At 50.4% G+C, this 26,602-nt stretch overlaps 1 long non-coding RNA gene across 1 annotated transcript in view; it reads left to right on the top strand.

The window, feature by feature from the left end:
* The window catches only part of LOC148125903 (uncharacterized), a 209,907-nt gene that overhangs the window by 104,238 nt on the left and 79,067 nt on the right, over window positions 1-26,602 (top strand). The window lies entirely within an intron of this gene.

Here is a 26,602-nt window from a genome sequence, read left to right on the forward strand (position 1 = left end):
AAATGGGCTGCTTGGCCCAGATCCGAAAGAAGGAAAACAAAAGAAAAAACCCAGGCAGAGAGGCGGCTGGTTCCCTTCGCTTCCTTCTCTTCTCCTCCGTCGCCTCGCGGAAGCAGGATGTGAAAAGGGCGAAGGGGGCTCGGCGCTGCGAGCTCTGGCTCGCCGTAGAGCGGATCCCGGCGTTGGGGCGGGCGGGGGCAGCACCAGCATCACCCTTCCGGGCTAGTATATTTCGACATTGCAGCGGTGAGGTTGAGGAGGTCTGGGGGCGATCAGGGGGCCCTTAGCTTTCTTTTTCTCCTTTTCTTTTTTTTCCAGGGCAAGGGGTAAACGGGTATTTTAGGAACGCGTGACATGGGAGCTGCGTGCGTGCCTGTGTGTTGCGGAAGGAAGGAAAGAGAAGGAAGGAAAGAAAGAAGGAAAGAAAGAGAAAGAACAAAGGAAGAAAGGAAGGAGGAAAGGAAGAAAAGAAAGCGAAAGGAGGAAGGAGGAAGGGAAGGAAAGAAAGAACGAAGGAAGGAAGGAAGGAGGGATGGAAGAAAGGGAGGAGGGAAGGAAGGAAGGAAAGAAAGAAGGAAGAAAGGAAGGAAGGAAGGAAGGAAGGAAGGAAGGAAGGAGAGAAAGGAAGGAGTGGAACGTAAATAGAAGCTATCACGACGTAAATCACCTACAGGGCTGTAACGCTCTAAGTTTTTTTTTTCTGCAAAGCCCCCTTTCGGCTCCTCCTATTTCTTCCTTCGTCCACGAGCCTGTTGCAATAATAATAATTTTTAAAAAGCGGCTGCGAATCTCCTCCTCTCCCCCTCCCCTCCAGTTCTAAAAAAATCTCAGTTAAATAGACAGCATCGACAGCTGGCGAACGTGGTTCTTGGTTAACTTTTTCCTTTTGGTTTTGCTCTGCCTTCAGAGGTTTCTGTTTGAAAAAGTGGGGCAACGGGGTTCCTTTCGAAGGAAGTCGGCCCTAGGTTTCCTTCCCTCTTCCCAGACCCTTCGGTCGGGCAGCGGCGGCGCACCTGCTGGAGTAGCACTCTGGCAAGCCGTGGAAAGGAAAGACTCAAATGCTGGTCCCCACCCCAATCTCTTGTAGGAAAGTCGATTTAAATGCATCCCGGGTTCTTGCTTTCGGGGTTTGGTTGGGAGAAAAAATCTTTGGACTGGGGTGCCTGGCTTCAGAAGTGCTTAATCTTGTCCTTGCGCGCCTCTATCCCAACTGGCGCAGAGGCAAAGACATTTCCCCCACTTAAAAAACTCCCCGGCCTGTAGGATTTTATTTCCTCCGGCCTGTATTTATTATCTTCGGAGGATCTGAGCCTGACGACCAAGAGGAATAGACGGAGGCCTCTTAGGCCTCGGGTGAAAAGCAGAACGATTAGCTTTGGATAGGGAACCAGACTGGGAATATACCCTTCCCATGTTTCTCTTCCCAGCCATCCACTCACCCGCATTTAAATCCTGAGCGGTGGCCGTCCCTAGGAAGATTTCCTATTGGGAGTTATGTCATCCCGGGAGCCGGGAAATAAATGGCCTTTCTCCTTTCATTTCTTCCACCCTTCCTTTATTCCTTCCCTCCTGGCGTTTTATTTGCGGCCCGGTCTGCCACTTTCTTCCACTGGGCCGCCTAACTGATTTGAAGCCGGCAAGCTGGATCTGCCGACTAAATATATATATATATATATTCGGGTCCCCGTTTAAAAATTGCGGGGAAGACAATCAGGAAACGCCTGCATTATAGGGCGGGTCGAGCGTTTCTGGGTTTCTTCGCGCCTTTTTACCTGGGATTAAACCGGCCTTGGGGTGGGGTGTTTCAATACGAGGCTTTTAAAAGTGTTTCCACTTCGCCTCTTTTAAATGGATCTCGCAGCCCTTTTGGGCCTCCCGTTTGGGTGAATCCTACATTTTGCGAAATTGCGCTTGTGTTCGTCGGGGCCTTTCGCTTGTACCAGGCCTCTAAACGGGGAGGACCCGTTTATCTCCGCCGTTTAAGCGCCGTTTAAATCGACAGTCCTCGGTTTATTCTTCTCTCCTAACCGCAGGACAGAAACGTGTTGTCGGACATTCTTATCTCCCCCTTCCCAAAGTCTGTCATCTTTCTTAACGAACGCCGGAAAAGTGGAAGGAAGTGTTTCCACTTGTCATGGAATTGTAGCTGCGATTGCCTTTCCTTTTCGAGACTTCGAAAATCTAACTTTCTAGGTGGGTTTTCTCACTCACTCTCTTTCCCCCACACACACAGCCATAACCGTTGACAATCGGACAAAGGAAAAGTGTAGCCATTGTGCTTGTTTAGCTTGTTAGCTACACGTGGGGGAATGAGAAGTGAGGGGGTGAATCCGGCTTAACCAAACTAAACCCTCCCCCTCCCTCGATAGTGCGCGGGTCAAAGAAACCTCGCAAATTGTTTCTTGTAACCAAATATGCTTCTTGAAGTGGACAGCTTGTTTTCTCTTCCAAATGAGAGAGAGGGAGCCCGGAATTGGGAAATAATGGCACCGTTTTAAAAATAATAATAACACAACAAAGATAACAACGCACCACCCTCTCTCTCTCTCTCTCTCTCTCTCTCTGTATGTGTGTGTGTGTGTGTGTATTTAAGACCAAGTTCTCACTCTTGCAGATATTACCCAGGCATTTCCAAGGGCCCCGGTGGCCCACAGGAAAGTAAGCCCTACAGAAACGCTATCCATGCAAATCTTTGTCTTTCAACGGACTATTTAGCAAATGCAAACCAAGCCTCGAGATTTTTTTTTCCGTACGGTGCACCTTCGCTTAGCTTTCCTCTCTTCTCTCTCCCTCCCTCCCCCAACCGCATCCCCGTTTACTTTCTAGAATCTGTTCGGTTTTCGTTTCCCTTTTTTTCTTTAAAAACAACGACAACAGCGCCATTCAAGATCCTTTACGGAATAAGCAGAACCTCAGATCCTGGCTGAGCGGAACTTTTCTTGCCTTGGTTCTCTTGCGTTGGCCTGGTGGTGCTGATCACTGCTTTCATATCCTGGGCCAAAAGGCAGAGCCAGAAGGATGATGATGAAGAGATCCTCTCTAAATATATATATGTATGTATGTATATATGTATATATACACGTATGTACATACATACACACACACACACATAAGCTTGTGTGTGCGTGGAACGCAGATATATACATATATGCACACACACATATATATATGTATATGTGTGTGTGTGTTTATCTGCATACCACTCACACACAACTTTTCTACCTACCTTCCCTCCCTCAGGATTTAAAGACGGGCGTGTTAAAATATTTTGCTGACCTTCCGAGGTAGATCAACAGGGTTTTCTTGGCAAGCCGGAGGCTGGTATTACAGCCTGTCCCATGGGGGAATGGCTCGAATTAACCACTAAATGAATATTTGACAAGGGCTCGTTTGGGGGGTATTATTACTACAAACGGGTCCCTATTGGACTTTGCAGGGGTCAAAGAGCAACGGTTCAATTAATTATTTAGACTGCTGGTAGATTTGGTTGTAATAGCTGTCCTTATTCTGCCGAGCGACACATTCTTGCGGTTGAGCGGGCTCGGGAGAGAATCTCTTCTCCCCTCCCTCCCTCCCTCCCTCCCTCCCCCCCCCCTCCGGAGGCGACCCCACCTGGCTGCCCCCCGACAGGACGGCTTCAAAGCGGGGTGAGCTCCCTGCATCTCTTCGGCTCCCCCCCCCCCTCGCTTCTTTATTATTATTTTTTTAAAAGGTACTTCTACCTCTCACCATTTCGGGGTAGAACGAGGGAAAACGGTGCTTTCTCTGCGAGACCATCCCCCGCAAGGCTTGCGGGTGTGAATCGGGATATCCGTGCCCCACACGCACACGCGGGGGATGGGGTGGGGGATCCGGCAGCACAGAGATGCGGGCCAGCGGTGGAGAGACACGGTGCATTTTACTTCCAGGTTTGCAGGCAAAACACGCGAAGCCTGTCTCAGTTTAGTTTAGCTTCCTAGGTTTTTGGATTTGTTTTGTTTTGTTTTCCAAGTCGTGGGAAGTGGAACAATCGCAGGACGGATGGGAATGCGTGTCTATTTAGGAAACGCACTCATTTATTGGGTGGGGAGGAAATGGTCTCCTTAGATTGTCGTTGGATAGAGGTCTGTGTGCCGATCCACACCACCTACCATACGCCCCCCAGTGAGAGTTTTATTTTCATTCATTCCCAAGGGATCAGATCACTTCTGCACGCTATTGTCTCACTGCCCCTAAACTTCACGCAATGAATGGATTCCGGGTTGGTTTTGGAATCTGATTGGTGATCGAAGGGCGGGATCCTGGGTAGGTTCCTTTTGGGGGAGGACGTTGAATACTTGCTGATAAGGAAGCAGGGACGCCAATCGCCCCATCGCTGCAAACCTTGCTCAAGAAACAGGTTGAGAAAGAAGTTCGTTCACACGCCCATCTCTTAAAAGGTTCGTTCACACGACCACCTTAAGGGGTGGCCTTGAGAGGTCAAGAAAGGAAATCTAAAAACAGCGGATGGTCTGATTTTTTCTTCTCCCCGAGGGAGCAAAGGCGGTGTTGTTTGTTAATAGCCTCGGTGTAATCTCTTGCTTCTAACGTTCTAGCTAATAGCAGCGGTAGCATTTGCTTCCAAACTCACCGTCGCTCTCCCACCCACCCACCTACCCCCCCTTTCGAAAGTTATATTAAGGCTGGATTAGGCGGCGATAATAAACGTGGAACCACTCCAAAGATCCATGGTAAAAAAAGAGAGAGAAAGAGAGAGAGAGAGTTGGTGGAAGAAACCACCTTTAGTCACATCCACTCGACTTTTTGGGCCCTGAAGGTCGGGAGAGAAGTGTTGGCGGCCTTTGGAGTTAACACGTTGCTCACGTTTAAAGCGAGCTGAGCCGGGGATGAAGCAAGCTACATGCCTTCCTCTGTGGGCCACGGTCAGAAGGAAATGAAACGCGCTGGGTTTGATCCCTACTAATAGAAAGAAAGGAGAAAGGAAGGAAGGAAGGAAGGAAGGAAGGAAGGAAGGAAGGAAGGAAGGAAAAAAGAAAGGGAGAAAGAAAAAAAGAAAGAAAGAAAGAAAGAAAGAAAGAAAGAAAGAAAGAAAGAAAGAAAGAAAGAAAGAAAGAAAGAAAGGAGAAAGAAAGAAGGGAGAAAGAAAAGAAAGGGAGAAAGAAAAAGGAGAAAGAAAGAAAGAAAGAAAGAAAGAAAGAAAGAAAGAAAGAAAGAAAGAAAGAAAGAAAGAAAGAAAGAAAGAAAAAGAAAGGGGGGGAGAGAGTGGGCGACAGGGCGCAGGCGTGTAACGCATACCCACGCACGCACATATAATTTTCTCAGGTAAACCGCGATTTTATTTGATATTAACTTCTCCCACCCCCCAGAAGGAGCACACCTGCAAGCTTTGAGCCATCTCCTTATTTTCGTAGTTTTGTTTTGTCTTGTATTTTAAATCGGCCTTTTTCGATAGCTGATTTTTATTTTATTTTTCTCCTCCCCACCACCTTTAAAGAAATGCTTGTGGGGGTGGGGTGCGTGTACTTCCTCCGAGGGTTGGCGTTAGCTCGGAAGGGGGAGTAATCCCAACTGTCACCTTGGCAGCTAAGCAACAACCACGGCTTGTGTTTCCTTCTGGTACATTTTACCTTACAGCTTTGTGGTTTCTCCCCCCCCCCATGGATTTCCCCCCCCCCACCCTTCCTCCACCCGCACCCCAAGGAAGGAGATTGGCCAACAGGTGGACGGCGGTTGGGTTCCCATCCCTGCGCTTAGGAGTTTTGATATTTTTTTCCCCCCCTGCAGTTGGTATCTTAACAGTTCAAACAAAACTCTGCAAATGACACCCAAAGGTGCTTTTCCCAAAAGGCACCTGGACCGAGAAAGTTTTGGAAAAAGCACCTGGGGGAATAACAGCCATGACCTGTCCTGGATGGTGGAGAATCTCCACAGGCGTTTTCTCCAAAGAGCAGCTTTTGACAGTTGTCTCTGGGACCTCAAACTCTGACCGCGTCTTTAGGAGACCAAAGAGCGAGACTTTCTCCCTCTCGGAGTCCTGCTCAACTCCGAGTTAGAAGGAAAAGGCTTAAAATCGATTCGAATTCAATCTCTCTTCCTCTCTCTCTCTCTCTCTCTCTCTGTCCTCTGCCCTAATTTTTTTCTTTTAACCGATCTGTTCTGGACTATATCTTCTTAGCAAAAAGGCACAGCTGCCTAGTAGGGGACATTTTCAGGTACAGAAATAAAAGGAAGTGGGTACCAGAGATAGAAGTGATGGTTGTTTTTTTTTTTAACGCGATGCAAAGTTGAGGAAGAGTTAGGGAGGAACTGTCAAGAGTAAAAAGAAAGGCTAATTTCTCTCTTTAAAGCTTAGACCAGATCCTCGATCTAAGGAGAAGTTTCAATTTTTTTAAAGCTCTTTCTCTGCATTCTCACCAGTTAATTTGTTTTGTGTATTCCCCCCAGTCCAACCCCCGTTTAATTATGACAAGCCCACCCACTTTTTTTTTTTTTTTTTTGGTAGCAATTCTTCCTCCTTTCCTAAAAATAACCGTCGACTAGTCTTAAGGCAAGGCGGCCTTGCTAATTTTGCAAGCGTTCATTCAGAGGTGATGGCTCAGGCGTTCTCTCTCGCCTTCCGTCGAGCGGGAAAATACTCACGCGTGAAGGCGCCCTTTAAGGGCCAAACCTTGGGACGCCTGTATGTGGCCGTGGCTAAAGGCTTAAAAGAGCACGTCGGGGCACTTTCAAACGCCCCCGAAGGATTTTCCGTGTAACAGAAACAACCTCTGCGGAGGGACAACGCGCAACGCGCGCAGCCTCGCAACGGGTCCGGCGTGTTGGCTGGATTGCTGTTTATGGTGTATTTAACATATGTGTATCAGGTATTTGCGAATGCACGGTGAGCCCATTAAAAGAAGTGAGAATTTTGCCTCTGCCTTCAAGTGACATGTTAATATAAGCAATCCATTAATAACCATCCACACCCCATTAGGGAGAAGTAGTAGCAGGCTGCCTCTCTTCCCGCTCTCCCGAAAGCCCGCTTGGTTTTACACAACAAACTTAAAACCAGGTAAGTGAAAGATCCGAGCTGGCTACTTGTATGCTTAATGTGCGGTTAGTTTTTCAAACCCTGATTAGTTTGGGCGTGAGCTTGTGTGTATGGGAGGAGAGGGGGGGGATGTTTAGTGTCACGTGAACCTGACCCTCCCGGCTGTGCAAATCCAAGGGATGTGTGTAATGTCGGAATCCGATCATTGAGTTGCACACACCGAGTGAACCCAGCATTTACAAGAATACCTATAGCTACTATCCAGGTGGGCTGCCTCGTTGAAGTCACGTGTAGACAAGGGTTTTTTTGCAAGAGCACAGACAAGGAAAATTCCGGGAGGGCGCTGACTCAGTTTAAGGCCAGATTGTCAACTCGGGTTTAAACGTTTGTTAGGCTGGGAGGAAAGACATTCAGGTGACCAAGTCTCTGGTTTCAGTGGCAGTTAGTTTTTTTCGGGGGTGGGTGGGTGAGAGAAAACTGGAGAGGCTGAGATCTGGAAGGGTCCAGCTTCAACATTCCAGAATGAAGGATCCCAAATCTTAGAGCGCTTCCATCGAACAGGGTGGTGGGTTCCAACTTCCAATCAAAGTTCGGGTGAGTTTGGAAGTGGGGAAGAGAGGGAAATGTGATCTCACAGCTTTCCAGGTGAGCTAAGAGGAGAATGGCCCAGGTGGCTTTGAAACAAGTAGAAATCACTTTGTTCTGGGAAGATCTCTGCGGTGGTAGTTTAGTTGAGGATTCCTCCGTCCGTTTTTCTTTCCCTTTTGGCAGTACAAGCCCAGGAAGGTAAGTTTGCAGGCATTGGAGAAAATGGAGGTGGAGAAACAAGGAAGAGATTTTCTTTGAAGGTTAAGCCAGGGGCAGGTCAAGGGAGTCACTCGGTTGGGCGAAAAAGTCTTTTGAGTTTCCGCTTTTCTCCTGGCCGCACCACCAACTCGGCACTCCAGTTTCCTTATATCAGAGGTCTCCAGACTTGGCAACTTTTACGATTTGTGGACTTCAACTCATAGGTGGGTGGAGAATCCTGGGAGTTGAAGTCCACACGTCTTAAAAGTTGCCAAGTTTGGGGATCCCTATCTTATATGTAACACTTCCTTGCTAGCTATCCCACTGGTCGAGAACTATTGCCTCCTTTGGCAGAGGCATTTAGCACTGTGGGACTAAGACTTAGCAGAGGGACAACAGACTTCACCCTTAATGGGCGGGGGGTGGAAGTAGATCAGCCCCCCCAATCTTTGCTTTCCAAGCCCATCCCTTCAACATTTGCTTCTAACTCCGCTTTCCCCAAAACTCGCTGCCTTCCCAATGTTGACTGGCACTCTCCAGCAGATCTGGAGCACAGGGTCAAACGGACGACCTAGCTTGACCCGCCTTGGGAGTCTTTCTAAATCCGAGTTAAACCTGAATCAAACCTCAGGCTGCCAGGTGGGACCTAGTACCCCATCAAGGTACCTCATCGAGGTACTGAGGTAGGTAAGCCTGCCACCTTCATGACAACACCTTTTCCCAGAGGGTGGACGAATAAATGTTGGAAATATTTCCGTATAACCGCTCCCTCCTTCCCACAGAAGGGAAAAGGCTAAGACTCGGGGAGTTCTTTTATATCCTTCCTCAACCCAGTGCCATCCTATGATAGGCCGTCCCCGGTTGCAATCCTACAAAGATTTGAAGGCAAAGCAGCTTATTTCCCCCTCACCCCCATCCCCCACCCCCCAAGAAAGGTAGGCAAACCCACTCTCTCTTCAGTATGAATCTCAGCTAGCCCTTCTGTATGTAAGTACCTATTTCCCAGGTCCTTCCACCCCCCACCCTCATTTTACAAGGGACAAGAGACCAATGGCTGGCATTCTTTCTGCAAACCACACACTCCGGGAGAGGCAGGCGCACATCCTCCTTTCAGTCTTTTTTTTTTCGAGGCGGGGGAACCCTGATTAGGAAAGAGCTCGAGATGGTCCCCTTTCTACAGCTTCATCCCTCTCCCCCACCCCCACCCCCACCCCCAAGACCTAAGCTCTTACAAATTGCAAAATCTGCAGGGCAGCGAGCCATAATGAATGCATGAAAACAAGCAGCAAATTCCTCCGAAGGGGCCTTATCAATCTTCGCCATACTTGACTGCAGCCCCTTCCTCTATGCTAATACCCCCTTGACGTCACCGCTGCGCTATTTAAAATTGCAAAATTAGAGGGGGGGGCTTGCTTCTCTCTTTTTTAAAAAAAAATCTTTTTTTTTCCCCTTTTCGCAAAAGGTCCCAGTAATCTTGACATCTGAGTAGGTGAGATTGGCAGTTAAAGATAAACTGCAAATCTACATCAATGAAATAATATATGATAAAGAGCCCACGATTGTAGCCTCTTCTCTTTTAATCTTTTCTTTTTTTTTTCTCTCTCCATTGCGCCAATTCCCATGTTTGTGTCAGGAACTGATGGTGTTCGATGGTTCAAAATCTCAGGGCCTCCGGAGCATATATCTATATCTAAACTGCGGAGGTTTCTGTTCTCCTGAAAATCTGGCCCTGAAAAAAACTGAAAGGCGAACTTAGCTAAGGCAGATCTTTTTTGGGGGGTGGGGGGTGGATTTTGAATTTAACCCTTTGTTTGGGAGCTGCCCTTTAAAAAAAAAAAGGGCAGGGCAGAAACTGTTACCAGTTTGTGATTCATCTTTCTAGAAACGACAGCATAGAAACCTCCCGATTCAATCGGTCTCTGGAAAATGAGCTTTTCTTTCAGGTTGACTTAAGAGCTGAGCCACTTTTTTATTTTTTTTTTAAAGTCGATCAAGTCGATCCATGAGCTTTTTAAACTGAAGTACGGATTCCTAAGAAAGGAAGGGAGGAAGGAAAGAAAGAAAGAAAGGGAAGGCAGGAAAGAAGGAAGGAAAGGAGGAAGGAAGGAGGAAAGGAAAGAAAGAGGATCCTAGACTTCAGGTTAAAGGTCAAACAGGCCCTTGTTAGCCTTTCTATATTCCTGGCAAGTTTAGTCCCTCCAGAGGCGATTTCACCTAAAACAATTGTTTTGTTTTTGTCATAAACGGTAGTGAGGTTTTACAGGACTGCATCTTCCAGAAATAACCAATAAAAGTGAGTTGCTGAACACGTTGGACTATTAACAGCTGCACTGCTGAGGCTTTTTAAAGACTTGTCCCGTGTTTCAACTTTTGAAAGACAAAGTGGGGGAAGCTTCCCCTGTCCAGTTGTCAACCTTGCAAATAGCAATCATTTTGTGTGTGGGGGGGGGAACTCATCTTGGGGGACAACCCTATGACCTGTTTGACTGAGAATCTCCCTGCACAGACAATTTGAGAGGCAGACGAGGTCGAAAGGGAGCACCCTTTGCGTTCCCGCGCTACTTTTTTTTAAAAAAATCCCGTTATCCCGCTTATGGTCTGGTTGAGGCTATGCATTCAAATATTATGTAATGAAACGAGCTGGGTTTGACCAACCTACTAAGCCACCAAGCACATAAAACAAACCCACATTCTCCTGACAAGTTGTTTGAATGCGGCTCTTCGACCTGCTTTATCTGATCTGGTTTTAATGAATGGTAAATCCTTCGTAGTTGTCCCCCTTTTTTCTCTCTTCATTCTTCTTCTTCCTCTTCCTCCCCCTCTTCTTCCTCCTTCCTCCTCCTCCCTCCTCCCCCTCTTCTCCCTCCCCCTCTTCTCTCCTCCTCTTCCTCTTCTTCTTCCTCATCTTCTTCCTCCTCTTCTTCCTCTTCCTCTTCTTCCTCCTCTTCTTCTTCCTCTTCCTCCCCCTCTTCTTCCTCCTCCCTCCTCCTCCCTCCTCCTCCTCTTCTTCCTCCTCCCGCTCTTCTCTCCTCCTCTTCCTCTTCTTCTTCCTCATCTTCTCTCTCCTCTTCTTCCTCTTCTTCCTCCTCCTCTTCTTCCTTTTTTCCTCCTCCTCCTCCTCCTCCTCCTCCTCCTTATACAAGCAAACCGCCACCTTAATTTTCAGACCAATGAACTTTTTTTCCCTCCAGAGAGCCCACTAATTGCGTTTCTAATTTCCACACACACACACCCGCCTCCGCTCTTCCCCAAAATTATGGCATACTTTTACCATGTCTAGGGAGAACCCGGAAGAAGATGTTGTAAAAAGCACGAACCCCACTGAGTGAAGATAATTCTCTCCACCCAGCCCCCAACAACCCGCCCCCCCCGCCCGCCTCCCTTTCCCCCTTTAGCGGAGAAGAATTATTAGCAGAAGCGGATGCTCTACTTGAGTTGAATCCTCCAGTGAGTAAGCTCTACTTCACACAACTTTTACGCAGCAGCGATGTGGGGCCAGGAGGGAGGGGGGGACGGGCAGAGAGAAATGATGGGGAGCCCAGACTCGACGTGCGTGTTGGTTTGAAAAGCTGGGAGAAAAGTAATGAATTGAGCGCTGTCAAAGGCTGCTGATGGGGTGAATGGCTGTGCAGTGCAGGTGCAGCAAAGCTGGGGCGGGTGGGAAGGCGGGCTGTGAACTGGGGGAGGGAGAGGGAGGGATGGATGTAGGGAGAGGGAGGGAGGGAGGGAGGGAAGGAGAGAGAGAGAGAGAGAGATCAGTTCCTTTCAAAAGAAAGAGAATTTCTGTGAATTTCTGCCAGGCAGGCAGGCAGGTCAGGGAGTATGCAGAATACCGGGAAAACCAGAGTTGGAAGGGACCTTGGAGGTCGTCTAGTCCGACCCACTGCTTGAGCAGGAGACCTGCTTAGTTAGACGATCCCGGTCAAATTCTTTTTAAAAAACCTTCCAGTGATGCAGCACCCACAACTTCTGGAAGCAAACCGTCCCGCTGATTCATTGTTCTCGTGATCAGGAAATGTCTTCTTTAGTTCTAAGTTGGATCTCCCCTTGAGGAGCTTTCCACTCACCCGCTTCTTTGTCCTGCTTTAGAGAAAGCCCGTCTTCTTGCTGACAGCCCCCTCGAGTAGCGCAGCCGGACGCCCCCATTCAGGGCCCTTGTTCCTTTTCTCCGGAATTTGCCAAAGGCTTTTAGGTCCACACTTGGATTGGCATAAGATGCTAGCGGGAAGGGAGGAGTTCTGGGCCTCTCTGTTGCCCCCTAGTGGAGGTCTGGAAATGTGCAGTTTAGAATGTGGATATGATGTACCTTAAGTCCGTGGGACATACCTGTATGTAGGTATGGGGAGAGAGGATGGAGGGGATGTGTGGTATTCCATTTCATTAATCAAACTTCCCTATAATATTAATAAATATAAATAATATCACTTTATTTGGATTTAACTATGTTCAATATTCTATCTATATCAATCATCTATCAATCCACTTACCCGCCATTATCTCTCTCTCTCTGTTCTGACCCATGCCTTTTTCCAACAAATCAAACACAATCCAAAAGGAACAGAAACCTTTTAATGCTTCTGCAAAATAATTAGCTGTGATAAGCACAAGCCTTGCCAAACTGTGTGAGACTTGCCAAAAGATAACAGACAAGAAATAATTTGCAATACAAGAATCTTTAAATACAAACTCAGAACACTGGAATGTCCACGAGGCTGGAGTTTCAAAACGTCTTTGCCTTCTGCAAAGTATGTTCCTTTCACAGCTGGCTTTTATTTTCTTGAAGGAGGGGCCATTACCTTGCAGCCTTACTCCCAAGTCACCTGTGCTGTTGTAACTGCTCTTTCCTATGAGCAATCCTACATGCACACGCACTTGGCACAGGCTCCTCGGGAACCTCCTCATTGCTGCTGCCAGCCCCCACAATCTCTGAAGGCAGCTGTCCACTCCCTAATGGTCCTGGCCCATTATCTGAGTCCTCGCTCTCCTCAGCCATCTGCCGGCTAACCACAACACTATCTATCTATCTATCTATCTATCTATCTATCTATCTATCTATCTATCTATCTATCTATCTATCTATCAAGATGAGAAGGAGAAGGAGAGAGATATATATCTTCCTATTTACCTATTTATGATTTATCTTTCATCTATCCATCTATTAAATTCATATACCTACCCATTTCACAAGAAATAATTCTGGGTGGTATTCAGCCAAAAGTATAAAATAATAACTATGTCAAACACAGTCGTGTGTGTGTCCTTAGATATTATACACACCTTATACAGTGGTGGCAGTAGAATGTGACAGTGCCATGTGACAACAGTATCAGGGAGAAGGAGGGTGAGAAGCCAGAGAAGTACCAGGGCCTGAAGGACAAATGGGAGAGGATGTGGAAAGTAAAAGCCAAAGGGATCCCGGCGGCCATAGGTGCACTCTGGGATGGGCCTTCTCACCTGCAAAAGGAGCCTCCAACAGGAACCATCTCAGAGCTCTAGGTCCAAAAGAATGAAAGGCTGGGAACAGCTGTTGTATGGCACCGAATTCCCCCAAACTCCTGGGAGTACAATTGAGAACACAGATACAATCCGAACCCAATAATTACATTCTCCCTTCACTCAATCATAGTTGCAAAGTTTATTTAAGAAAGATAATCTCGTCCAACTGGCACACCTACAACCAGGTGTCCTGCTGGCGATGGTTGGGCCTTTGATTGGATCCAGCCCAAAATCTGAGTTCATGCACCTACCTTGGCACGAAGGTACTTTGAACACCTATACATACAGGTATTTGTCACTTTTCTTCCAAAGGTTCAGACGCAGTTTCACCATCACCCTCATCCTGACCTTGTGAGGCAGGTGAATAAATGGCCAGCTCAATCCCGAACCTCCAAGCCAGGTTGAATCCTTCAAGGATTTTTCTTACGGTTTTTGAGTTGTGAAATAGACATCTGTGGGATCCGAGTCATCATCTTCAGGGCTTAGTCTTTACTGGTGTTCCTTTTCTTGCCTATTCACAGCTCCTGTAAGTTTTTAGCTAGAAAAAGGTCACCATTTAATGCCCAAAAACAAAGACACTAATAATAGGCAGATATACACCTTTGTACTTTGGTCAATCAAGACTGAGGATATTTAAGAGTATATATAAATTAAAGAGATATAAATAGAGAGATAGAGATAGAGGGGGGGAGAGGGAGGGGGGGAGGGAGGGAGAGAGAGATTATTTTAGTTGAGGGAATCTGCTCCACCTGGTGACTACAGTCAAAGGCCCAGTTCACATCTCTTTGGAGCTCTCCCTGGTTGGCTTACCTATTTGTGGATTAGTGTGTTTTGTAAACTCAATCCTCCCGATTAAAACAAAACCAAAATAAGCTAAGAGGCCAGCTGCTTGGTGTTTATTAGGTAACACCACTAGCAGACCACACTTTGTTCAGCAGGTTGCATGGAAGTGAACCATACCAACCAGCTCAAGCTTTGATCCATTCAGAAAGATAACAAATACAAATTGCCGGTTCTCGTGTCAAGACCAGCATCTATTTTTCCAGCTTCTGTGACCTGAATTCTCACATCCAACTTTACCTGGGTAGGTCACTGCATGTTTTGGGCAAGTCATTTCCTCCCACCGCCCCACCCCCCCGAAATGGTTTGCCATTGTCTCCTTCTTAGGGTTGAGAAAAAGTGACTGGCCCAAGGACACCCAGCTAGCTTTGGACCTGAGGTAGGATTAGAACTCCCACCCAGTTGCTAGTCAGATGCTTTAACCACTACACCACCAAACTGGTTCTAATTCCCATGTCTCTACTTTAGTGTAAATGTGTTCATTTGTTCGATTTAGAGAGGCACCCTTCTCACTTTTACATGAGTCTAGGTGGCTCACAATCAAATTTAGAAAATCCACTAATTTGTAATATCAAATAATAGAATTGTAAGGTAAAAAAATAAAACACAGCAGCAGGGGTGTGATGACCTGGGGCATGGCACAAAGGCAACACGGTCAGATAATCAGTAGGAGTCCCTTTATTAGCTCCAACTTTGCCCCCAATGTCCTGGTTACCTTCTGGCTGGAGAAAAACAGCCTTTGGCTGCAGAGAATCAAGTCCAAAACGTGGTCAACAAAAATTGTAACTATAAGTCTAATCAAGGCAAAATGAGGTAATGAATCCGGCAGGGCAGAAGCAAGAATTCCAGATGTGAAGACATGGCAATAACTCAACATGGTTGGGAAGACGCCAGGAACACAGATAACCAAAGTCAACACAACATAAACTCACGTTTGCTCCCAGCAGCTGCTGTACTCAGCATGCATCTCTTTTAAACTCTCTTCTCAGCTGTGGCTAATGAAGGGAATCAGGGCCTTTTCCTCCCCCATAAGCCACATAACCCACGTTGCTCCATTCTCTATTCTTCCCTGCGTGCCCTAGGATGAAGAGGGGGGTGGGCCTGGCTCTTCCTCTGAACTCCCTCTCCCTTGTTCTACCTCACCCCTGCTCTGCCCAGCCGGACTTTGCCCTTCCCCATTTTCCTCCACAGCCCACGGAGTCGCACTCCGACTCCCTGTCAGCTGTTCGCCTCCCTCCTTGGATTCAGACTCCGACAGGGGCATGACAAGGGGATTATCAAATCTATCATCCACACAGCCAGGAGACACACCAGGAACAGCCACACAAAAAAAACCATTCAAGTTTTTAAACCCTTCTGGTGCAGGTAGTCCTCGACTTAACAGTCCTCAACAGTTCCTTTAGCGACTGTTCAAAGTTACAACAGCACCAGAAAAAAAGCAACTTATGTCCACTTTGCACAGTTACCATGTTTTGCAGCCTCCCCGTGATCTTGTGATCCAAAATCCAGATGCTTGGCAACGGCTTCATACTTATGACTCTTGTGTCCTAAGGCCCTTTTGACAAGCCAAGTCAACGGGGAAGACCGATTCCCTTAACAACCAGCTTTCTAATTCATCAGAGCAGTGGTTCACTTAACAACAGTGACAAGAAAGGTAATAAAACGGGGGGAAAAACTCGCTTATCATATGTCTTACTTGACAGCAGAAATTTTGGGGGGACAATTCTGGTCATAAGTCAAGGACTACCTATACCAGGACTTGAATAGCTTGTTGAACCAGCCTCTCCAATGCCCTCCCACCCAGCTCACAGCCCTACTGACTCTAAGCATTCCAGTCTCCTCCCCATTCTCTCCCCCAACCCGTACGTAGATAGAGGAAGAGGCTACAATCGCTTTGTCCCAAACACTGCTTGAGCAGGGGATGGGAGGGGCGGGGTGGGGTGGGCTAGAAGGCCTCCAAGGTCCCTTCCTGCTCTATTCTGATTCTACATTGATTCAGTCTCTGGTTCAGTGTGAATCTAGCCAGTTTCAGGATCAGCAGTTGAGTTCTCATCACCCACTCCCTGACTCTAAGACAGGGGTCTACAAACTTAAACACCCAAAGAGCCATTTGGACCCATTTCCCAGAGGAAAGAAAACACAGGGAGCCTCAAAATGTGGGTGGGCGTGGCCAATGCAACGTCACTCCCATCCAGTCACATGACACACAAGCACACACGCCCCCCTGCCATGCCTACCCAGGTTTTAAGAATCCTGGTGTTTTCTGTGGGAAATGGATCCCTCTCTCTCCCTGCCTCCCTCTCATTTCTCTTTTTTTTTGGTGTGTTTTACCTTCTCAGGCCAGGCTAGGAGTGACTGGGAAGGGAGACCGAGGGACGGGGGGCCAGCCATTGGTGGGATCACCCAACAGGGAGCCTCAGCAGGGAGCCCAAAGAGCTGCATGAGGCTCCAGAGCCGCAGGTTGCCGACACCTTCTCTAAGAGCTGCGCGGTACGTGTGAAAACTTAGTAAGGCGCGTTATACTTGAAAGAGGAAGAGCTCCTTGACCTCAAAGCTTCCATGCACAAAAAAACAATGCTACAAAGACGTACCCACTACCCGAATGGCCCATGTTCTACAAGGGACTTGGCCAGGAGTTGCTACAATCGCTTCCTCCAAAACACTGCTTGAGCAAGGGGAGGAAGGCTGCCAGCTCTATTCTGCTTCTACAGTGATTTAAGCTTACCACACTGTAAAAAAAAAGATGTGGAGACTCTAGAAAAAGTACAGAAAAGAGCAACCAAGATGATTAGGGGACTGGAGGCTAAAACATACCATGAACGGTTGCAGAAACTGGGCCTGGCTAGTCTAGTGAGGAGAAGGACCAGGGGAGACATGATAGCAGTGTTCTAATATTTGAGAGGCTGCCACAGAGAGGAGGTAGGGGGTCAAGCTATTTTCTAAGGCACCCAAAGGCCAAACAAGGAACAATGGATGGAAACTGAACAAGGAGAGATTCAACCTGGAAATAAGGAGAGATTTTCTGACAGTGAGAACAATCAACCACTGGAACAGAAGTTGCCTTCAGAAGTTGTGGGAGCCTCATCACTGGACTCTTTCAAGAAGGGACAGCCATCTGTCAGAAATGGTGTAGGGCAAGGGTCCCCAAACTTGGCCACTTTAAGACTTGTGGACTTCAACTCAGAATTCTCCGGGCTGGTTGGAGAATTCTGGGATTTGAAGTCCACGAGTCTTAAAGTTGCCAAGTTCGGAGTCCTCTAGCCTAGGGTCTTCTGCTTGGAGTGGGTGGGTATTGGACTAGATGACCTAGAGGATCCCTTCCAACGCTGTTAATGTAAGCTCTGGTTCAGCGAGTCTTATGAATCTAGCCAGTTTCTGGGTCAGCGGCTGACTTCTCATCACCCACACACTCCCTTACCCGAGTTATACAACATTCATCGGACCGGCTTGACAGCTCACGGCTGGCTAACTCAGGAAGAGTGAGACGGGCGGCATATAAATGTAATAAATAAGTGGGATCCAATAACGATTCCACCCCCCCTTCCACCACCATCACCCCTCCCAGAGGAAATGATTTAAGGCTCCCCCCGGAAGGGCGCAGTGCAGTTGCTGGCTATTTTAATTGACCCGGGTTCGAGGTGTGGGTGTGAGCTCAACCCCTCGCGACCACGCGTCCAGGCGGGGAGGGGGAGGGGGAGGGAGGTTCATTTCTCCCGGGCCGCCCCTCTCCCTCCTCCTCCTCCTCCTCCTCCTCCTCCTCCTCCTCCTCCTCCTCCGGGAGCCAAGGAGCCAAGGAGGGTGCTTGCTTGCACAGACTTTGGATGTTTAAAACTGACCCGCGTTGTTTTGGTTGGGGGGAAAATACGCGTAATCGGGTGGGGGGAGGAAAGGATGGGAAGTCAAAACGGGGCAGACCAAAAGCCTTCGAGGCTGCGGGGCCGGCAACGGCGCTTCCTTCGGACGGAGCGGAGCGCGCAGCCGGGGAAGAGCAGCCGGGAACTTCGGCGACCCGAGTTCGGGCGCACGGAAGGGCGGTTGAAAATAAACCGCACCTTGGCCGGAAAAAGTAAAATAGCCGCAGCCCCTCCCTCTCCGGCCGCCTCGAACCTGTGTAGTTCCTTTGCCTGGAAGAGCCGCGCAGGGCTGGAGATGGTGGTCTTTATAACTCCCCCCTCCTCCTCTTCCTCCTCCCCCTCCTCCTCCTTTCCTCCTCCCCCCCTTTGAGTCTGCTTGGCCATTCACCACTCAACGCCCCTCCCCACCCTCGCTCCGGCAAGTTTCAGCGCTGCCGAGGTAGCCCGCCTTAAGCTTCCTAACTTCCTTCTTTTCTTCCCTTTTACAACCGTTTTCCTGATTCAGAACAATGAACCCGTGGAACGGCTTGCCACCAGAAGTTGTGGGCTGCTCCGTCGCTGGAGGTTTTGAAGAAGAGACTGGAGACAGCCCCTTGTCTCAAATTGTAAAGGGCCTCCTGCTTGGGCGCGGGGGGGGGGAGGCTGGACTAGAAGACCTCCAAGGTCCCTCCCAGCTCTATTTCGATTGATTGATTGGCCCAATGGGGGAAAAAAAAGTTTCAGTCCCACGTTAAACTGAGCCCCGGTAAATCTCACGGCTCCCCTTTCGGCCGTTCGAAGGAGCCGCTTCAGAACGAATCTAAGGACCCCATGAAAAGCGTGCAATTCGGCTTAACTGGATTAGAGACTCCGTTCCTTTGCATCAGGCTAAGCTCGGACTTGGGAGGTGGGGGGAAGACAGTAGGACGAAGCGGGGAGGGGAAAAGAGACCCCCCCCCATCCTCACCCACCCCTAACTGGGAAAAGAGATCCCTTGGGGGAGAGAGCCGCACCCTTTTCGATCCACGGGAATTTCTGCCGAAAATCGGCTTTTCTACGCGAAAAGGATGCTTGACGCGGGGGGAGAACTTGAGCCGCCTCTTTCGAGTCGGCGCAGCCCCTCCCCCTTCTGCCCCTTGGCCGCTTTGCCCCCTCCCCGCCCAACTTGATAGCCTTTGTGCCCCCATTGACGTGTATATATATATATATCCATAATTAATCCTTATTAATGCCGGGGCTTGCCGTCCCCACGAGGCTCCGCCAGCCTATTTAGATCGCCTTGGTTGGTTGCACAAATTTAAGTGGGAAACGAGTTATAAACCTAATAACTGCTTTAAAGCCAAAAAAAAAAATATTATTATTTGATTATGGCGGAGGACTTTAAAACTAAGATGAGGTTGCGGCTGTTAGAGGGTGGGCTCTCCTGCTACGGGATGGAAAGTAGCCCCTCCACCCCACCCCACCGGCGGTAGCTGAGCCTCGCCGCGCACATGTACCCGGGGATGGGAGGATGTGTGGATGTGGCACAGAACATGGGCACAGAATAAGAAGAGTGGCGACGGCAGGACGTTGGTTTCCCCTTCGCCTCCACTGTCGAAAGATTAATTCAACCTTAAAACGTTTTTCGAAAACGGGATCTTGGGAATCAGTTTTGGCCGGGTTTGGGATTAATTTGAAAGCAATCGCTTGTTGGCCGGCTTTCCATCCATCCTCCCTCAGATGTCCTTCTCTTTTGCGCGTTTTGGTATCTTTTGTAGAAGTTCACACCTCCCCCGCCGCCGTGGTGACTTTTCTGATTATCTGTTCTTTTCAAGGAAAAGTTTATAAAACGTCGAAAGGGAGGTAGCCGGGTGACTGCAAGCGGAGAAAAGCCACCGATTCCCTTACTCCCTTTAACAAAAGTGGTAATTACTACGAATAACACCCAAATGCAACACCAGCCTATGGCTGGATTACTAAACGGTGGTTAATAGATTACTGAACGATGGTTAATCTTTATGTTGCGTTATTTATTAGAGTGTATAAACCGGATGCTCCCACACCACCACCACCCCGCACAAGAAGGCACAGGACACCGTTCAATGATAACCTCAGAGTCTTTATTGATTTGGTCCCGATCCAAGGCCCTTTCCTTTGCCAGGCCATAAGAGGGAAGAACAACAAGGCAGGATGGGGACTTAAGGAAGTTGCCTTTTTTTTTTTCTTTCTTTCCTGCCCTCCCTTCATCACCAAACCATCCCATCCGTCCAGAACCAAAGGCGAGGACGCCTCCCCGGCCTCCGACGGCCCACAATTTGGGGCGCTTGTGAACATTTCTAAGGCAGGCTTCCCCGAAAGAGGAGAGAGGCCATTCGTGTCTGGCCCGTTTGAAACGGCTCCAGGCGAACTCGGCAAACATTTGAATAGTCCCTAAGGACAGACGAGGGGGGATTTGCCCTCCAGTTGTTCCTCCCGCCCCGCTGATTATTTGGGGCTCCCATTTATTTCTAAAAGAAGGCCGGTTCCGACAACTCTGGAGCAGCCATTCGGAGGGCGAAGGGTTATCTCCGTTTTTGCTTTCTCTGTTTTTTTGTTTTTTTCTTTTAAATCCGCTTGTGTCGGGATAGGTCAGGCTTTGCTTAAACGAAGGAATCTCTTGTCAGTCTCCCCTGCAGGTTCCCCGACCCATCCCGGGCTCGGACCAGCTGCCTCCCCGCCCCCCACACTCCCGCCCGGCACTGCCCGCCCCTCCTTTGTCGCAGCTCGTGTGAAACTTCCCCAAACTCGCAACAAGGTGCGAGGCGCTAATAGAGCCACGGTCGGCAAAGGCAAAACAAAACGCGGGAGGACGGCCTGTTTTTGGTGTGGCACTCGATGCCGACCTCCCTCGAGACGCCTGGAGGAAGGATTCTTACGGGTTGCTTGCTTCCCCCATCCCTCCCGCCCGCACCCACCCCCCAAAAAGCCCAGCTTGGACCCGTCCCGTCCTGGATAGCCCCCTCCCCAGAAGAAAAAAATGGGCTTTATGGGCGGACGGAGGAGAGAGGTGACTGTTCGGGGTGTGGGGAATCCCTGAGTTTTGGAGGAAAAAAAAAAGTTGGTCCAACCGCAATCCAGAAGTTCTTGGAGCCATTTTTCTTAGGTTGGATCTGGCCAACTGCTGCGCTCCATTTTTTTTTTCACCCCGGCCGGGTCTCTTGCAAAGATGCCAACCGTGCTTGGTCCGGGAAGAAAAGCCGCGGTGGTGGGGAGGGCGGTGGGGGGGGGAAGCTCAGCCTCTGAAATCTTTGGGGGATCCAAGGTTCCTAATGCTGGACAGGGTTTTTTTGTTTTTTTTTGGAAAGGGAGCCCGCGAATCTGGGCCCCGAAAGGCCAAGGCCGTTTAAAAACTAACACAAAAAGGGCGACCTGTTTTAATCCGTGAAGGGTGTACTGAACGGATTCTTACAAACCTTTTTTCGCCCCAAAGGAGGGAGGCCGAAGGGTTCGGGCTGTGGGTGGGTGGGTGGGTGGGGCAAGAGCCTTCCCCAACCCCACTTTGAAACATTTCCCCGAGGGGCTTCCTTCTTCCTTCTCTGCTGGTTTGGATGGAGGGAGCGCGACGTGGGCGGCTCCTGCGATTTTCTTGGGGGCGGGCAGTGGGAGAAGCGGAGGCTCCTCGGTTCTTCTCCCCCCACTCCCCCTCCCCTCGTTTCTCAGGCGTCCCCTTTTAAAATTCTGCACTGAAAGGAGAGTATTTAGAAAAAACTGTACCCCCCCCCAACTACCCCGCCCCCCCCCCAACGCTGGGAATGGGGCCGATCCATCCTCCGCCCAGCCTAGTTGCTTCTCCTCCCCCCTCCGTCTCCAGAGTCGAACAATGCGGGCTTTGAGGCGCTTGGCCGTTCACTGGGCCGGAGATTAAAGGGTGATAGATCACTGCCCCCCCAAGAATGCAAGGGCTGAGCTCTAACGAGCGGCTACAAGCGCTTCTCTGGCTCTGGATTCAGCCAATCTCCTAGAGCAGGGTCTCCAACCTTGGCAACTTTTTAAGCCTGGAGGACTTCAACTCCCAGAATTCCCCAGGAATTCTGGGAGTTGAAGTCCTCCAGGCTTAAAAAGTTGCCAAGGTTGGAGACCCCTGTCCTAGAGGTGGCCAGCGGTTTGCTCCCGGCTCTCAAGGCACCCGGGGAAACCCAGAGGGTCGCTCGCCACTAGCCAGCTACCCCGAATCGCCTCCGTTGTGATTCCCGACCGATCTTAAACTTTCCACTTTGTCGATCTGGGTCGTTCCAACAGAGCTGCCGCCTCCTTCCTGAGAGCATCCCCTCCCCCCATCCCGGCTCCTTTTGACCTTTCCCATGTCTCTATCCCAGATCCAGGGGCGGAAGGGAAGGAAATGAAGGGAGGGAGGGAAGGAAATGAGGAAGGAAGAGAAGGAAGGAAAGAAGGAAGGAAGGAAGGAAGGAAGGAAGGAAGGAAGTAGGGAGGGAGGGAGGAGGGAGGAAGGAAGGAAGGAAGGAAGGAAGGAAGTAGGGAGGGAGGGAGGGAGGAAGGGAGGAGGAGGGAGGAAGGAAGGAGGAGGAGGAAGGAAGGAGGGAGGGAGGAGGAAGGAAGAGAAGGAAGGAAGGAAGGAAGGGAGGGAGGGAGGGAGGGAGGGAAAGGAAGGAAGGAAGTAGGGAGGGAGGGAGGAAGGAAGGAAGGAAGGAGGAGGAGGAGGAAGGAAGGAGGGAGGGAGGAGGAAGGAAGGAAGGAAGGAAGGAAGGAAGGAAGGAAGGAAGGAAGGCTCGGAGAAGGTGCGTGTGGCTGGCTTGTTTTTTTTTTTTTTTTGGAAAGAGTGTCTATCGCGTCGCATTGAGATCCGATCGATTTTTCTCCAAAGGAATGGAGAGGTTTTGATTGGCGACTCAACCGACTGGCTGGAAAAGTCAACTTCTGGTTGAAATGACCCGCGGGTGTTTCCAAGTGAATGAGCTGAGGAGGGCTGGATGCGAAGAGGGTCGTTTTCTGCTGGCGTCCAGGGCTGGGCTTCTTTCCGTCACCCCTAAGGCGCCCTCTCTCTCTCTCTCTCTCTCTCTTTCTCTCTTTCTTTCTCTCTTTCTCTCTCCCCGCCCCTCCCTCCTTTCTCCTAAATCACAGTGTGGTCTCCACCACCGAGGGAGGGTTAATGGTACCTCGGCTGCTACTGAGCCGCTAAGAAAGCGACAGTGGGTGCAAAGGAGAGGAATCTTCTGACCGGATTTCAACAAAACGCTACAGAACGGCGGCAGCTGACACACATTTGTACGGGCGGAGCTGCCGTCGGAGCCTTGCCGGCAGCCTCTTGGGTTTTTTTGTGTTTTTTTGTGCTTAGGCGATCCGGGTCTGCGATTCCAGGGTTGGAAAGGCGGGAGGGGGAGGGGGGCACTTTTCTTGCCACTCCCTTTCGGCTCAATAAACTCATTTCCATATCTCCCGCCTCGGTGAGAAGATCTCCGCAGGGAAGTTTTTTTTTTTTAACCGGGTCCCGGGCAATGCTTCTTCCGTCTCCCCGGTGACGGTGGCAGCTTGTCGGAAGGAACGGGATCCATCTGGAAAGGTAGCAGGCTGCCGCCAGCTGGTGCTGAGCTTGGAAGCCGGGTGAATCAGGGAGCAACGGGCAAAGACCCAGCCCCTTCTGCCTTCCGACGTTCCCAGGCTGACTCCCCCGTTTCCTCCCACCCCCCAAAGACCTGAGCTCCTTCCAGTTTCCTCTCCCTTCCCATCGCCTCACTGCGCCCTGTTTGCGCCCGCGATTCCTTTCCCGACGCTCCAAGAAGCTACTTCCCTCCGGGTCGCCAAAAGGAACACAGAAGCCCCCCTTGGAGAAGTGGGTGGGAGTTCGGTTGCCTGGCAGTGGGGGGACTGGGAGGGAGCTGGAAGAGAGTCGAGGGGCTGCAACCTTAGGCGCTCCCGCGCCAATTCGAATTGAAGGGATGGATAAACAGAGACTGCGTCCCTAAGGCGCCCTTAAACCCTAAGCTGTGCGTTCTTGTCACAGGCTGAGCTCGTGATTGGTCGGTCGGTTGTGTTTTGGGCTCATCCACTACGGTCCAAATGCTGCGCGAACCCAAGGAGCTCTTTCCGTAACGTGCGTGCTGTTGTGAATGCAATCCAGGGTGGTTTTACTGAAAGGGGCTCTCCATTCTGGCACCTTTCCAACTTGTTTGACTACAGTTCTCAAGCAAACCTAGCTGACCAACCATCACATTATCCGAAGGGGGAAAAAAAAAAAGAAAAGAAAGGTTTAGTTCCCACGGTCATAACTTTGCTTCGTTTCCGAGCAAGCCTGGTTTTTAAGATCAACTGGGTGCATCCTAAATCCAGGGATTTAGGACGGAGCTTCCGAAGTTTGCGGACTTCTATATTAAAAATTCAGTAGCCCTGTGGTGGCTTGTAGAGTAAGACAAATTAAAATTGGTCCTGAAGTCGTTCTTTTAAAGGGGGGGCGCGGGGCGCAAGCCAGTCATTGGTTGTAAGCAAAGGGGCTGTGTTTGTCCAGGTGAGAGGAATTCCTTTTCCACCTCGCGGGGCTGACTCGCAGACAGGTAACTCACCTTAGCAACGCAAAACTGGTTTTAACTCCAGCTAAAAAGCTGGAATCGCGCCTTCGCTGGGAACACCAATCCGTACCTCAGCTTGACCCTAAAGTTTAGAACTGGAACCGGTAGAATTAGGAGCGGTGGTGACATTTCCCCCACCCGCTTCGTTTCCCCGGAGGACAATCACCCTGTCCTGGGGGCTGAGTGGGAGCGAAGAGGAGTGGTGGGATTTCATGCAAGGCGGAGACGGGGAAAACTCCCGCCTGGTCCTTCCCAACCGGCTTTTCCTACGGCCCGTTTAGCGTTTGGGTGGTTTTTAAATTCTGGGCTTCGGGAAAAGGGAGGAAGCGCCGAAAAAGTAGCAAAGCATGAAGTGTAAAGAATATGGAAGCGCCCGAGAGTTAGGGTAGAAAGACGGACCTTCAGGGCAACTCCGAAGTCCTCCCCGACCTTTCCCCGTTTTTGGACCTGGGAAGCGCTCTCTCCCGCCACCCCCGCCACCCCTGGAAGCAGTTTCCTTGTATGAAGTGAACGGAGGATCAGTGAAGCGGATTTACAGGCTGCAGCCAGCAAAAGCGAACCTTCAGCTGGGAAGCCACTGCGGTTTTGCGGGAGCGAATCCTTGGGTTTAAATACCTCTGGCTTAAATCCCCCCCCCCCCCGTTTGGCTCGGACCAGCTGCGCTCCCCTTCTGCTCCCTCGGAAACGAATTCGGGGCCCCAAATCGCCAGGAGATGAGTGCGTGGGTATGCGTTACACGCCTGCACCCTCTCTCCCCTCCCTCTCTCCTCTTCCCCTCCCCTCTCTCTCCTGTCTCCTTCCCTCCTCTCTCCCCTGTCTCCTCTCTCCCTTTCTTTCCCTCTCCCACACTCCCCTCTCTCTCTCCTCTCCCTCCCTCCCTCTCCTCTCTCCCTCCCTCTCCCCCCTCTCTCCCTGTCTCCCTCCCTCCCTCTCTCCCCTCTCTTCCCTCCCTCCCTCTCCCTCCCTCCCTCTCTCCCCTCTCTTTCCCTCTCCCCTCTCTCCTCTCTCCCTCCCTCTCCCTCCCTCCTCTCTCCCTGTCTCCCCTCTCTCTCCCTGTCTCTCCTCTCTCTCCCTCTCTCTCTCTCTCCCTGTCTGCCTCTCTCTCCTGTCTCCCTCTCTCTCTCCTCTCTCTCTTCCCTCCCCACACTCCCCTCTCTCCTCTCTCTCCCTCCCTCTCCCCTCTCTCCCCTCTCCTCTCCCTCTCTCTCCCCTCCCTCTCTCCTCTCTCCCTCTCCTCTCTCTCTCTCTCCTCTGCCTCTCTCTCCCTGTCTCCTCCTCCCTCTCTCCCCTCTCTTTCCCTCTCCCACCCCCTCCTCCTCTCTCCCTCCCTCTCCCCTCTCTCCCCTCTCCCTCCCTCTCTCCCTCTCTCTCCTCTCCTCTCTCCCTCCCTCCTCTCTCTCCCTCTCTCTCTCTCTCTTTTCCTCTCCCCTCTCTCTCTCTCCTCCCTCTCCCCCTCCCTCCTCTCTCCTGTCTCCCTCCCTCTCTCCCATCTCCCCTCTCTCCTCTCTCTCCTCCCTCCCTCTCTCCTCTCTCCCTGTCTGCCTCTCTCTCCCTGTCTCCTCCCCTCTCCCCTCTCTTTCCCTCTCCCACACTCCCTCTCCTCTCTCTTCCCTCCCACTCCCCTCTCTCCCTCTCTCCCCTCTCCCCTCCCCTCCCCCTCTCCCTCTCTCCCTCTCTCTCTCTCTCCTCTCTTTCCCTCCTCCCTCTCCCTCCCTCTCCCCTCCCTCTCTCTTTCCCTCTCCCTCTCCCTCCCTCCCTCTCCCTCCCTCTCCCTCTCCCTCTCTTTCCCTCTCCCCCTCTCTCCCTCCCTCCTCTCCCCTCCCTCTCCTCTCTCCCCTCTCTCTTTCCCTCTCCCCTCTCTCCTCTCTCTCCCTCCTCTCCTGCCCCTCTTTCCCTGTCTCCCTCCCTCTCTCCCATCTCCCACTCTCCCTCTCTTTCCCTCTCCCACACTCCCTCTCTCCTCTCTCTCCCTCCCTCTCCCCTCCCTCTCCTCTCCCCTCCCTCTCTCCCTCTCTCTCTTTTTCCCTCTCCCCTCCCCTCTCTCCTCTCTTTCCCTCCCTCTTTCCCTCACTCCTCTCTCTCCCTCCCTCTCTCCTCTC

This window comes from Pseudonaja textilis, chromosome 4 (assembly GCF_049901715.1).
Source record: "Pseudonaja textilis isolate UNSWEBS1 chromosome 4, rPseTex1.2, whole genome shotgun sequence".
NCBI lineage: Eukaryota > Metazoa > Chordata > Lepidosauria > Squamata > Elapidae > Pseudonaja > Pseudonaja textilis.